This window comes from Oncorhynchus keta, chromosome 1 (genome assembly GCF_023373465.1).
Source record: "Oncorhynchus keta strain PuntledgeMale-10-30-2019 chromosome 1, Oket_V2, whole genome shotgun sequence".
Lineage (NCBI taxonomy): Eukaryota > Metazoa > Chordata > Actinopteri > Salmoniformes > Salmonidae > Oncorhynchus > Oncorhynchus keta.
In genome coordinates this window covers 94,778,360-94,789,575 of record NC_068421.1, presented here as the reverse complement: position 1 = coordinate 94,789,575, position 11,216 = coordinate 94,778,360, and the positions used below count along the sequence as shown (strand labels likewise).

The 11,216-nt window shown below is 43.7% G+C and overlaps 2 protein-coding genes, 1 long non-coding RNA gene and 1 pseudogene across 12 annotated transcripts in view; 1 reads left to right on the top strand and 3 right to left on the bottom strand.

Moving 5' to 3' along the window:
• The window catches only part of LOC118381460 (tyrosine-protein kinase RYK), a 257,241-nt gene that overhangs the window by 70,071 nt on the left and 175,954 nt on the right, over window positions 1-11,216 (bottom strand). The gene's annotated exons all lie outside the window — the stretch shown is intronic.
• LOC127908600 (solute carrier organic anion transporter family member 2A1-like) overlaps window positions 1-11,216 on the bottom strand; it is a 201,200-nt gene that overhangs the window by 172,273 nt on the left and 17,711 nt on the right. The window lies entirely within an intron of this gene.
• LOC127931752 (solute carrier organic anion transporter family member 2A1-like) overlaps window positions 1-11,216 on the bottom strand; it is a 76,313-nt pseudogene that overhangs the window by 47,462 nt on the left and 17,635 nt on the right.
• On the top strand, window positions 5,901-9,922 carry LOC127908602 (uncharacterized). Of its 6 annotated transcripts, none has more exons than XR_008067685.1 (3): window positions 5,901-6,981; window positions 7,301-7,684; window positions 9,280-9,922. It is a non-coding gene; the product is annotated as an uncharacterized LOC127908602 (long non-coding RNA). The 6 variants fall into 6 exon arrangements; XR_008067683.1 differs by having other exon boundaries at window positions 5,901-7,173; window positions 7,301-7,620; window positions 9,216-9,922; XR_008067681.1 differs by having other exon boundaries at window positions 5,901-7,173.

Below are 11,216 nucleotides of genomic sequence, written 5' to 3'. Positions count from 1 at the left end.
GGTCAGAGAGTAGGGGGGACAGAGAGGGAGAGAAGGGGAGGGGGGCAAGGAGAGGGAGGGAGAAGGGGAGGGAAAGAGAGTGATAGAAGGGGGGCAGTGAGTAGGGGGAGGGACAGAGAGAGAAAGAGAAGGGGGAGGGAGAGAGAGAGAGAGAGAGAGAGAAGGGGAGGGGTGGGGCAGAGATAGGGAGGGAGAAGGGGAGGGAAAGACAGTGATAGAAGGGGGGCAGAGAGTAGGGGGGGGACAGAGAGAGAAAGAGAAGGGGAGGGAAAGAGAGTGTATCAGAGACCTTATGACCAGGAGAATACAGTAGCAATACACACTCAGTGAATGGCTGCTTGTTTTCTACTAGTTATCTAGGAGCAAGGCTCCGACAGCGCTTCAACAAAAGCATACTCACATAATACTAATATAACGAGTCATGTCACAACACCATCCAGTGCTTATGCATTTCTACTCTTTCAACCATCAGCTGAGATGAATCTAACATGACTTCTTTACCTTGCTGTGGTTACTGGTTGGCTCTTACCTCGTGCAGAGAGGAGATGGTGCCAGAGGAGAAACTGCTGAGGCCAAAGCGTCTCTCGATGGTGGTGATGGTGCTCTTAAAGTAGGAACTGTAGAGCAGCTGGGTGAGCTGCAGCAGGCCATGACACAGCACAAACAGCTAGATAGAGAGAGAGAGAGAGAGAGAGAGAGAGAGAGAGAGAGAGAGAGAGAGAGAGAGAGAGAGGGAGAGAGAGAGAGAGGAGATGGAGAGAAAGAGGCAAGAGAGAGAGAGAGAGGGCAGGAGAGAGAGAGAGAGAGAGAGAGAGAGAGAGAGAGAGAGAGAGAGAGAGAGAGAGAGAGAGAGAGAGGCAGGAGAGAGAGAGAGAGAGAGAGAGAGGAGAGAGAGAGAGGCAGGAGAGAGAGAGAGGCAGGAGAGAGAGAGAGAGAGAGAGAGGAGAGAGAGACAGAGAGAGAGAGAGAGACGAGGAGAGAGAGACAGAGAGAGAGAATGAGAAGAGATGAGAAAATGGACAGCCGATGGATGGACAGCCTTTATTTTAGCCTCCAGCCAAATACGCAACACATCCCACATCAGCTGTCTAGTCCAGACCCAGTCTAAAAGAAAGTGTGACTTCCCCCAGAAAGGAGCTAAAGTAACAACAATTAATTACAACGTTATTGTCTATGTCCCAAATGGCATCCTGCTACCAACAGAGTGCATTACCCGTTGACCTTTGGGCTCCGGGTAAAATAAGTTGTGGACTAGCTAGGGAATAAGGAACCGTTTGAGTAAAAAAAGAGGACTATGTTTGCCAGTGTCAGTGAGTTTCCATCATCTGCTCCTGACTGAGACGACAGACTCAGAGCGCTGGAGCTTACAGCAGTTGAAACCCTGGCTGTTATGAAACCAGCTGGTTGGCTGAGATACATCTGAAGACACTGTAGGTCGCGGACGTCACCAGCTGGTTGGCTGAGATACATCTGAAGACACTGTAGGTCGCGGATGAAAAATGTCAACCTGGAGTTGCAGTCAAAATGTTTTCAATTAGAAACTGAATCTATTTTCTCCTATTCTGCCTGACAGTTCACTGCTTAATCCTCCTAGCTTTTCCATGAAAGGCGTAATGGAGGACTAATCTCCAGGTAGAGCTCCTATGTTGTCTCGTCTTTCCAGATCCAACGGGTTCACATTGCGAAAGGTACAACGCTTTACAAACATTAAAGTATAGCGTTCAGTGATTGATGATGGCAGTATGACAGTGTTGAGGCCCGTTCTGTGTTTCTCCTCATATTGAGAGAGAGAGGTCTTATAAAGGAACATACAAAAGAACAGTGAGTTTACTTAACTTATAGTAGAGACCAGTACGTGGAGGTCTAGGGAACGCTAAGCTGTTTGTTTACCCTGTACTTCGCTTCAAGAGAGGAGTGAATCACTTAAGTTTGCTTTGCTTACAATCTTGTCTTTGGGATCTTTTTTTTCTCTGACACAAAGACACGCTGTGATGAAATGTACATTGGCTGCTGCCCAGTGGTCTGGAACTGGGAGGGGACTGTCTGTCTGTCTGTCTGTCTGTCTGTCTGTCTGTCTGTCTGTCTGTCTGTCTGTCTGTCTGTCTGTCTCAGTCAGTCAGTCAGTCAGTCAGTCAGTCTGTCAGTCAGTCTGTTTGTCAGTCAGTCAGTCAGTCAGTCAGTCAGTCAGTCAGTCAGTCAGTCTGTCAGTCAGTCTGTTTGTCAGTCAGTCAGTCTGTCAGTCAGTCAGTTATTCTGTCAGTCAGTCAGTCAGTCTGTTTGTCAGTCAGTCAGTTATTCTGTCAGTCAGTCAGTCAGTCAGTCTGTTTGTCAGTCAGTCAGTCTGTCAGTCAGTCAGTTATTCTGTCAGTCAGTCAGTCAGTCAGTCAGTCAGTCAGTCAGTTATTCTGTCAGTCAGTCAGTCAGTCTGTTTGTCAGTCAGTCAGTTATTCTGTCAGTCAGTCAGTCAGTCAGTCTGTTTGTCAGTCAGTCAGTCTGTCAGTCAGTCAGTTATTCTGTCAGTCAGTCAGTCAGTCTGTTTGTCAGTCAGTCAGTTATTCTGTCAGTCAGTCAGTCAGTCAGTCTGTTTGTCAGTCAGTCAGTCTGTCAGTCAGTCAGTCAGTTATTCTGTCAGTCAGTCAGTCAGTCAGTCAGTCAGTCAGTCAGTCAGTTATTCTGTCAGTCAGTCAGTCAGTCTGTTTGTCAGTCAGTCAGTTATTCTGTCAGTCAGTCAGTCAGTCAGTCTGTTTGTCAGTCAGTCAGTCTGTCAGTCAGTCAGTTATTCTGTCTGTCAGTCAGTCAGTCAGTCAGTCAGTCAGTCAGTCAGTCAGTCAGTCAGTCAGATGGGCACAGACGTCACTGTGACACCCTTTCAAATATGCTGAGCCTGACTCCCAAATGGCGCCCTTAATCTCTATTTACGGTAAAAACTTAAATTCATATCCCCAGCGTTTATTTACGTTAAATCACTGAAGCAACAGGCTTCTATATCAGCCAGGCCTCTATTTCCTTTAATACACACAGCTTTCGCACATTTGCATAGTTCATTATTTCATAGCCATGTTATTACCTGGTACTTCCTGTATATAGCCATGTTATTACCTAGTACTTCCTGTATATAGCCATGTTATTACCGGGTACTTCCTGTACATGGCCATGTTATTACCTGGTACTTCCTGTATATAGCCATGTTATTACCTAGTACTTCCTGTATATAGCCATGTTATTACCGGGTACTTCCTGTACATGGCCATGTTATTACCTGGTACTTCCTGTATATAACCATGTTATTACCTGGTACTGGCACTTCCTGTATATAGCCACATTATTACCTGGTACTTCCTGTATAAAGCCACGTTATTACCTGGTACTTCCTGTATAAAGCCACATTATTACCTGGTACTTCCTGTATAAAGCCACATTATTACCTGGTACTTCCTGTATAAAGCCACATTATTACCTGGTACTTCCTGTATAAAGCCACGTTATTACCTGGTACTTCCTGTATAAAGCCACGTTATTACCTGGTACTTCCTGTATAAAGCCATGTTATTTTCGTTATTCACTCTATTTATTCCTCATGTCACTATTTCAAAACATTTTTATCTTTCTCTCTGAATTGTTAGAAAAGGACCCGTAAGTAAGTATTTCACTGTTAGTCTACAGCTGTTGTTTATGAAGCTAGTGACAAATAAAATTGTATTATATTTGATCACAGGCCTGAGGGGACATGTTGAGGTTTAGACGTGGATTATGAAAACAGCAGTAGTAAATCTATTTACCAGCTGCCGAGTGACAGGCTGAGGCACAATCATCTCCCAACTGTAGTGTGTCATAATTGACCGGAGCTCTATTTAGTGCACTATGTAGGGGATAGGGAGCTATTTGGAAGGTAACCTCAGTCTGATTCTGGAAAGCTTACCGCTCCTACTAAATCCTGGCTCAGTTAGCTCACACAACAGATACAATGTCATCCCTGTAACGAGTACATTTTTAATTGATAATGTTTTGGCTAGACCTGCTTGCTCAGGCAACCAAATGAGCTGAACATTTTTTTGTTTGTTTTGCGATTTAGTTTTGAACGGCAAGTCTGGCCACATTATCCTCTACTGCTATGTAAGCCTCGGGGTACCTCGGGGGTAGAGCTATAATTGTAGACTTAAGGATCAAATCTTTTTTACTGCCTCTCTAACCGTGAAAATAGAAACATTCAAATATGATATGTTTCAGGTTTGAAAGCAAAATGTATTTGTCAAATACTTCGTAAACCACAGGGTTAGACTACCAGTGAAACGATTTCTTATGGGCCCTTCCCAACAACGTAGAGATAAAAATAAGAGAAACTGTTTTTTTTAAAGAAGGAAAAAAAAGTAACAAAAGTACAAATAATAACACAAGGAACAAATAAACGAGTAACGATAACTTTGCTATATACACGGGGTACCAGTACAGAGATGATGTGCAGGGGTACAAGGTAATTGAGGTTGCTCATCCAGTTTATTCTCCAGTGATTGCACGTTAGCCAATATAACCGAAGAGGGTAAAGGCGATTTCTCCACCCCTCCGACGTAGTCTCGTCTTCGAGTTGGAAGTAGAAGTCCTCGTCCAAATGGAGGTTGGTGATAGCTGTTCTTGTCACGATCGTCTAATGAAACAACGGACCAAGTGCAGTGTACTCAGAGTTCCACATGTTTAATCAAATGAAACTCACAAAAACAACGAAGAAGAATAAACGATACGTGAAGCTCAAGCCATGCTCACAGGCAACTACACAGAAACAAGACCCCACAAAAACCAGTGGGGAAATGGCTGCCTAAATATGATACCCAATCAGAGACAACGATAAACAGCTGCCTCTGATTGGGAACCATACCAGGCCAGCATAGAAATAAATGCACTAGATCACTCACCCTAGTCACACCCTGACCTAACCAAAATAGAGAATAAAAAGTCTCTCTATGGTCAGGGCGTGACAGTTCTGATGTCCAGAACCTTGTTTTCGGTTATAGGGAAACGATGGCGGAAACATTATGCACAAAAAAAAAAAGTTACGATCAGTGCAAAACAAAAAAATACACACAAAAGACACACAATTGGCCTTTTAAACAGCTGCCATTCCTTCCCGTGCCATTATAATTCCAAGTCCCAGACTTTGGGAGCTAATTGGGGCAGGAGCTAATTGGGGCAGGGAGCTAATTGGGGTAGGGAGTTAATTGGGGTAGGGGAGTTCATTGGGGCAGGGAGCTGGTGGGGTAGGGAGCCAATTGGGGCATGGAGCTAATTGGGGCAGGGAGCTAATTGGGGTAGGGAGCTAATTGAGGGAGGGAGCTAATTGGGGCAGGGAGCTAACTGAGGGAGGGAGCCATTGAGGCAGGGAGCTAATTGAGGCAGGGAGCTAATTGGGGAGGAGCTAATTGAGGGAGGGAGCTAATTGGGGCAGGGAGCTAATTGAGGGAGGGAGCTAATTGGGGCAGGGGAGCTAATTGAGGGAGGAGCTAATTTGGGGAGGGAGCTAATTGAGGGAGGTAGCTAATTGAGGGAGGGAGCTAATTGAGGGAGGGAGCTAATTGGGGTAGGGAGCTAATTGGGGCAGGAGCTAATTGAGGAGGGAGCTAATTGAGGGAGGGAGCTAATTGGAGGGAGGAGCTAATTGAGGGAGGAGCTAATTGAGGGAGGGAGCTAATTGAGGGAGGGAGCTAATTGAGGGAGGGAGCTAATTGGGGCAGGGAGTTAATTGAGGCAGGGAGTTCATTGAGGGAGGGAGCTAATTGAGGGAGGCAGCTAATTGGGGCAGGGAGTTAATTGAGGCAGGGGAGTTAATTGGGGGAGGGAGCTAATTGTCACATGTGGTTGCTTGTATATTGTTTTGTTGAAGGAGTTTCACTTTAAATAAATATGTGGAACTCAAATCAAGCTGCGCCTTGGTCCGTCCATTTCAACAATCGTGACAATCTCAGACTTTATCCTCCATGATTCTACTCATGTACATGTAGTAGTAGTAGTAGTATGTATTCATCAGGTTTATGTGTGGTTGTTTTAAAAAAAATGTACACATTTAACTAAAACTGTATTTGTGTAAAAGACAAAACTAAAAGACAAAACTAAAAACTTGACTCATGTTGAATCAGGTGCTGTACTGTGAGTCACTGTAATGACAAGGTGATTCTGATGATTACTCAGTCTGTCACACATGACAAACACATACCGTAGGCTACACTCGGAAGGATTGTCTACACAAATGTGCATCTTTTAATTGGCACAAAAGCCATGATTTAACAGGAACACTTGGAAACAACTGTGTCCAATTACAACAGCTGCTCTAAACACTTACCTGTGACCAGTAGGTCATGTATCACTTACTGTTTCCAATTACAACAGCTGCTCTAAACACTTACCTGTGACCAGTAGGTCATGTATCACTTACTGTTTCCAATTACAACAGCTGCTCTAAACACTTACCTGTGACCAGTAGGTCATGTATCAATTACTGTTTCCAATTACAACAGCTGCTCTAAACACTTACCTGTGACCAGTAGGTCATGTATCACTTACTGTTTCCAATTACAACAGCTGCTCTAAACACTTACCTGTGACCAGTAGGTCATGTATCACCTACTGTTTCCAATTACAACAGCTGCTCTAAACACTTACCTGTGACCAGTAGGTCATGTATCACTTACTGTTTCCAATTACAACAGCTGCTCTAAACACTTACCTGTGACCAGTAGGTCATGTATCACTTACTGTTTCCAATTACAACAGCTGCTCTAAACACTTACCTGTGACCAGTAGGTCATGTATCAATTACTGTTTCCAATTACAACAGCTGCTCTAAACACTTACCTGTGACCAGTAGGTCATGTATCACTTACTGTTTCCAATTACAACAGCTGCTCTAAACACTTACCTGTGACCAGTAGGTCATGTATCACTTACTGTTTCCAATTACAACAGCTGCTCTAAACACTTACCTGTGACCAGTAGGTCATGTATCACTTACTGTTTCCAATTACAACAGCTGCTCTCAACACTTACCTGTGACCAGTAGGTCATGTATCACTTACTGTTTCCAATTACAACAGCTGCTCTAAACACTTACCTGTGACCAGTAGGTCATGTATCACTTACTGTTTCCAATTACAACAGCTGCTCTAAACACTTACCTGTGACCAGTAGGTCATGTATCACTACTGTTTCCAATTACAACAGCTGCTCTAAACACTTACCTGTGACCAGTAGGTCATGTATCACTTACTGTTTCCAATTACAACAGCTGCTCTAAACACTTACCTGTGACCAGTAGGTCATGTATCAATTACTGTTTCCAATTACAACAGCTGCTCTAAACACTTACCTGTGACCAGTAGGTCATGTATCACTTACTGTTTCCAATTACAACAGCTGCTCTAAACACTTACCTGTGACCAGTAGGTCATGTATCACTTACTGTTTCCAATTACAACAGCTGCTCTAAACACTTACCTGTGACCAGTAGGTCATGTATCACTTACTGTTTCCAATTACAACAGCTGCTCTAAACACTTACCTGTGACCAGTAGGTCATGTATCAATTACTGTTTCCAATTACAACAGCTGCTCTAAACACTTACCTGTGACCAGTAGGTCATGTATCAATTACTGTTTCCAATTACAACAGCTGCTCTAAACACTTACCTGTGACCAGTAGGTCATGTATCACTTACTGTTTCAATTACAACAGCTGCTCTAAACACTTACCTGTGACCAGTAGGTCATGTATCACTTACTGTTTCCAATTACAACAGCTGCTCTAAACACTTACCTGTGACCAGTAGGTCATGTATCACTTACTGTTTCCAATTACAACAGCTGCTCTCAACACTTACCTGTGACCAGTAGGTCATGTATCACTTACTGTTTCCAATTACAACAGCTGCTCTAAACACTTACCTGTGACCAGTAGGTCATGTATCACTTACTGTTTCCAATTACAACAGCTGCTCTAAACACTTACCTGTGACCAGGTCATGTATCAATTACTGTTTCCAATTACAACAGCTGCTCTAAACACTTACCTGTGACCAGTAGGTCATGTATCACTACTGTTTCCAATTACAACAGCTGCTCTAAACACTTACCTGTGACCAGTAGGTCATGTATCACTTACTGTTTCCAATTACAACAGCTGCTCTAAACACTTACCTGTGACCAGTAGGTCATGTATCACTTACTGTTTCCAATTACAACAGCTGCTCTAAACACTTACCTGTGACCAGTAGGTCATGTATCACTTACTGTTTCCAATTGCAACAGCTGCTCTAAACACTTACCTGTGACCAGTAGGTCATGTATCACTTACTGTTTCCAATTACAACAGCTGCTCTAAACACTTACCTGTGACCAGTAGGTCATGTATCACTTACTGTTTCCAATTACAACAGCTGCTCTAAACACTTACCTGTGACCAGTAGGTCATGTATCACTTACTGTTTCCAATTACAACAGCTGCTCTAAACACTTACCTGTGACCAGTAGGTCATGTATCACTTACTGTTTCCAATTACAACAGCTGCTCTAAACACTTACCTGTGACCAGTAGGTCATGTATCACTTACTGTTTCCAATTACAACAGCTGCTCTAAACACTTACCTGTGACCAGTAGGTCATGTATCACTTACTGTTTCCAATTACAACAGCTGCTCTAAACACTTACCTGTGACCAGTAGGTCATGTATCACTTACTGTTTCCAATTACAACAGCTGCTCTAAACACTTACCTGTGACCAGTAGGTCATGTATCACTTACGGTTTCCAATTACAACAGCTGCTCTAAACACTTACCTGTGACCAGTAGGTCATGTATCACTTACTGTTTCCAATTACAACAGCTGCTCTAAACACTTACCTGTGACCAGTAGGTAATGTATCACTTACTGTTTCCAATTACAACAGCTGCTCTAAACACTTACCTGTGACCAGTAGGTCATGTATCACTTACTGTTTCCAATTACAACAGCTGCTCTAAACACTTACCTGTGACCAGTAGGTCATGTATCACTTACTGTTTCCAATTACAACAGCTGCTCTAAACACTTACCTGTGACCAGTAGGTCATGTATCACTTACTGTTTCCAATTACAACAGCTGCTCTAAACACTTACCTGTGACCAGTAGGTCATGTATCACTTACTGTTTCCAATTACAACAGCTGCTCTAAACACTTACCTGTGACCAGTAGGTCATGTATCACTTACTGTTTCCAATTACAACAGCTGCTCTAAACACTTACCTGTGACCAGTAGGTCATGTATCAATTACTGTTTCCAATTACAACAGCTGCTCTAAACACTTACCTGTGACCAGTAGGTCATGTATCACTTACTGTTTCCAATTACAACAGCTGCTCTAAACACTTACCTGTGACCAGTAGGTCATGTATCACTTACTGTTTCCAATTACAACAGCTGCTCTAAACACTTACCTGTGACCAGTAGGTCATGTATCACTTACTGTTTCCAATTACAACAGCTGCTCTAAACACTTACCTGTGACCAGTAGGTCATGTATCACTTACTGTTTCCAATTACAACAGCTGCTCTAAACACTTACCTGTGACCAGTAGGTCATGTATCACTTACTGTTTCCAATTACAACAGCTGCTCTAAACACTTACCTGTGACCAGTAGGTCATGTATCACCTACTGTTTCCAATTACAACAGCTGCTCTAAACACTTACCTGTGACCAGTAGGTCATGTATCACTTACTGTTTCCAATTACAACAGCTGCTCTAAACACTTACCTGTGACCAGTAGGTCATGTATCACTTACTGTTTCCAATTACAACAGCTGCTCTAAACACTTACCTGTGACCAGTAGGTCATGTATCACTTACTGTTTCCAATTACAACAGCTGCTCTAAACACTTACCTGTGACCAGTAGGTCATGTATAACTTACCGAAGGTTTGTTTTCTGACTAGTTGAGAGATTAGTTAAGCGACACGCAAAGACTAGCTCCATTTACTTCACACCTTGAGCCTCAAAAGACTTGAAAGTGAAAAGCAGATCCAATGAATGGACTTCTAAAGGCTTCCTGCTACACAGGAATATTATGATGCAATGGATTCCTCCTCTCCTCCCATTAGGCTACACAGCTTGTGTAGCCTGTGGACAACGATCCAGCTAACTGGTGATTTACTGGTGTATGAGCACAAACAAACAGAATGTGTGTGTGTGTGTGTGTGTGTGTGTGTGTGTGTGTGTGTGTGTGTGTGTGTGTGTGTGTGTGTGTGTGTGTGTGTGTGTGTGTGTGTGTGTGTGTGTGTGTGTGTGTGTGTGTGTGTGTGTGTGTGTGTGTGTGTGTGTGTGTGTGTGTGTGTGTGTGTGTGTGTGTGTGTGTGTGTGCGTGCGTGCGTGCGTGCAGTGCGTGCGTAAATGCGTGCGTGCGTGCGTGCGTGCGTGCGTGCGTGTCTCAACTAGCCTACCTGGTTAAATAAAGGTGAAATATACCTATGTATCTTTTAAAATGCTGTCACTGGTTGAAAGTAGCAGGTCATAGGGAAAGATTAAACCAGGAGAGAGAGAGAGAGAGAGATAGACAGAGAGAGAGAGAGAGAGAGAGAGAGAGACAGACAGACAGACAGACAGACAGACAGACAGACAGACAGACAGACAGACAGACAGACAGATAGACTGAGACAGAGAGAGATAGAGACAGAGAGAGAGACTGAGACAGAAGAGAGAGAGAGAGAGAGATAAAGGGAGAGAGAGAGAGAGAGAGAGAGAGAGAGAGAGAGAGAGAGACAGAGAGAGACAGAGAGAGAGAGAGAGAGAGAGAGAGAGAGAGAGAGAGGAGAGAGAGAGAGACAGAGAGAGAGACAGAGAGAGAGAGAGAGAGAGACAGAGAGAGACAGAGAGAGAGAGAGAGACAGAGAGAGAGAGACAGAGAGAGAGAGACAGAGAGAGAGACAGAGAGAGAGAGAGAGAGAGAGAGAGAGAGAGAGAGAGAGAGAGAGAGACAGAGAGAGAGACAGAGAGAGAGAGAGACAGAGAGAGAGACAGAGAGAGAGAGAGAGAGTGAGAGAGAGAGAGAGAGAGAGAGAGAGAGAGAGAGAGAGAGAGAGAGAGAATAAAGAGCGAGATAGACTTGTTAACAGAGGTAGCAGCATGAGGTTGACCTCTTAGGATAGAACTGAGCAGAGGTACGAAGCAGTCAGAAAGACACACCTTGTCTGTGTCC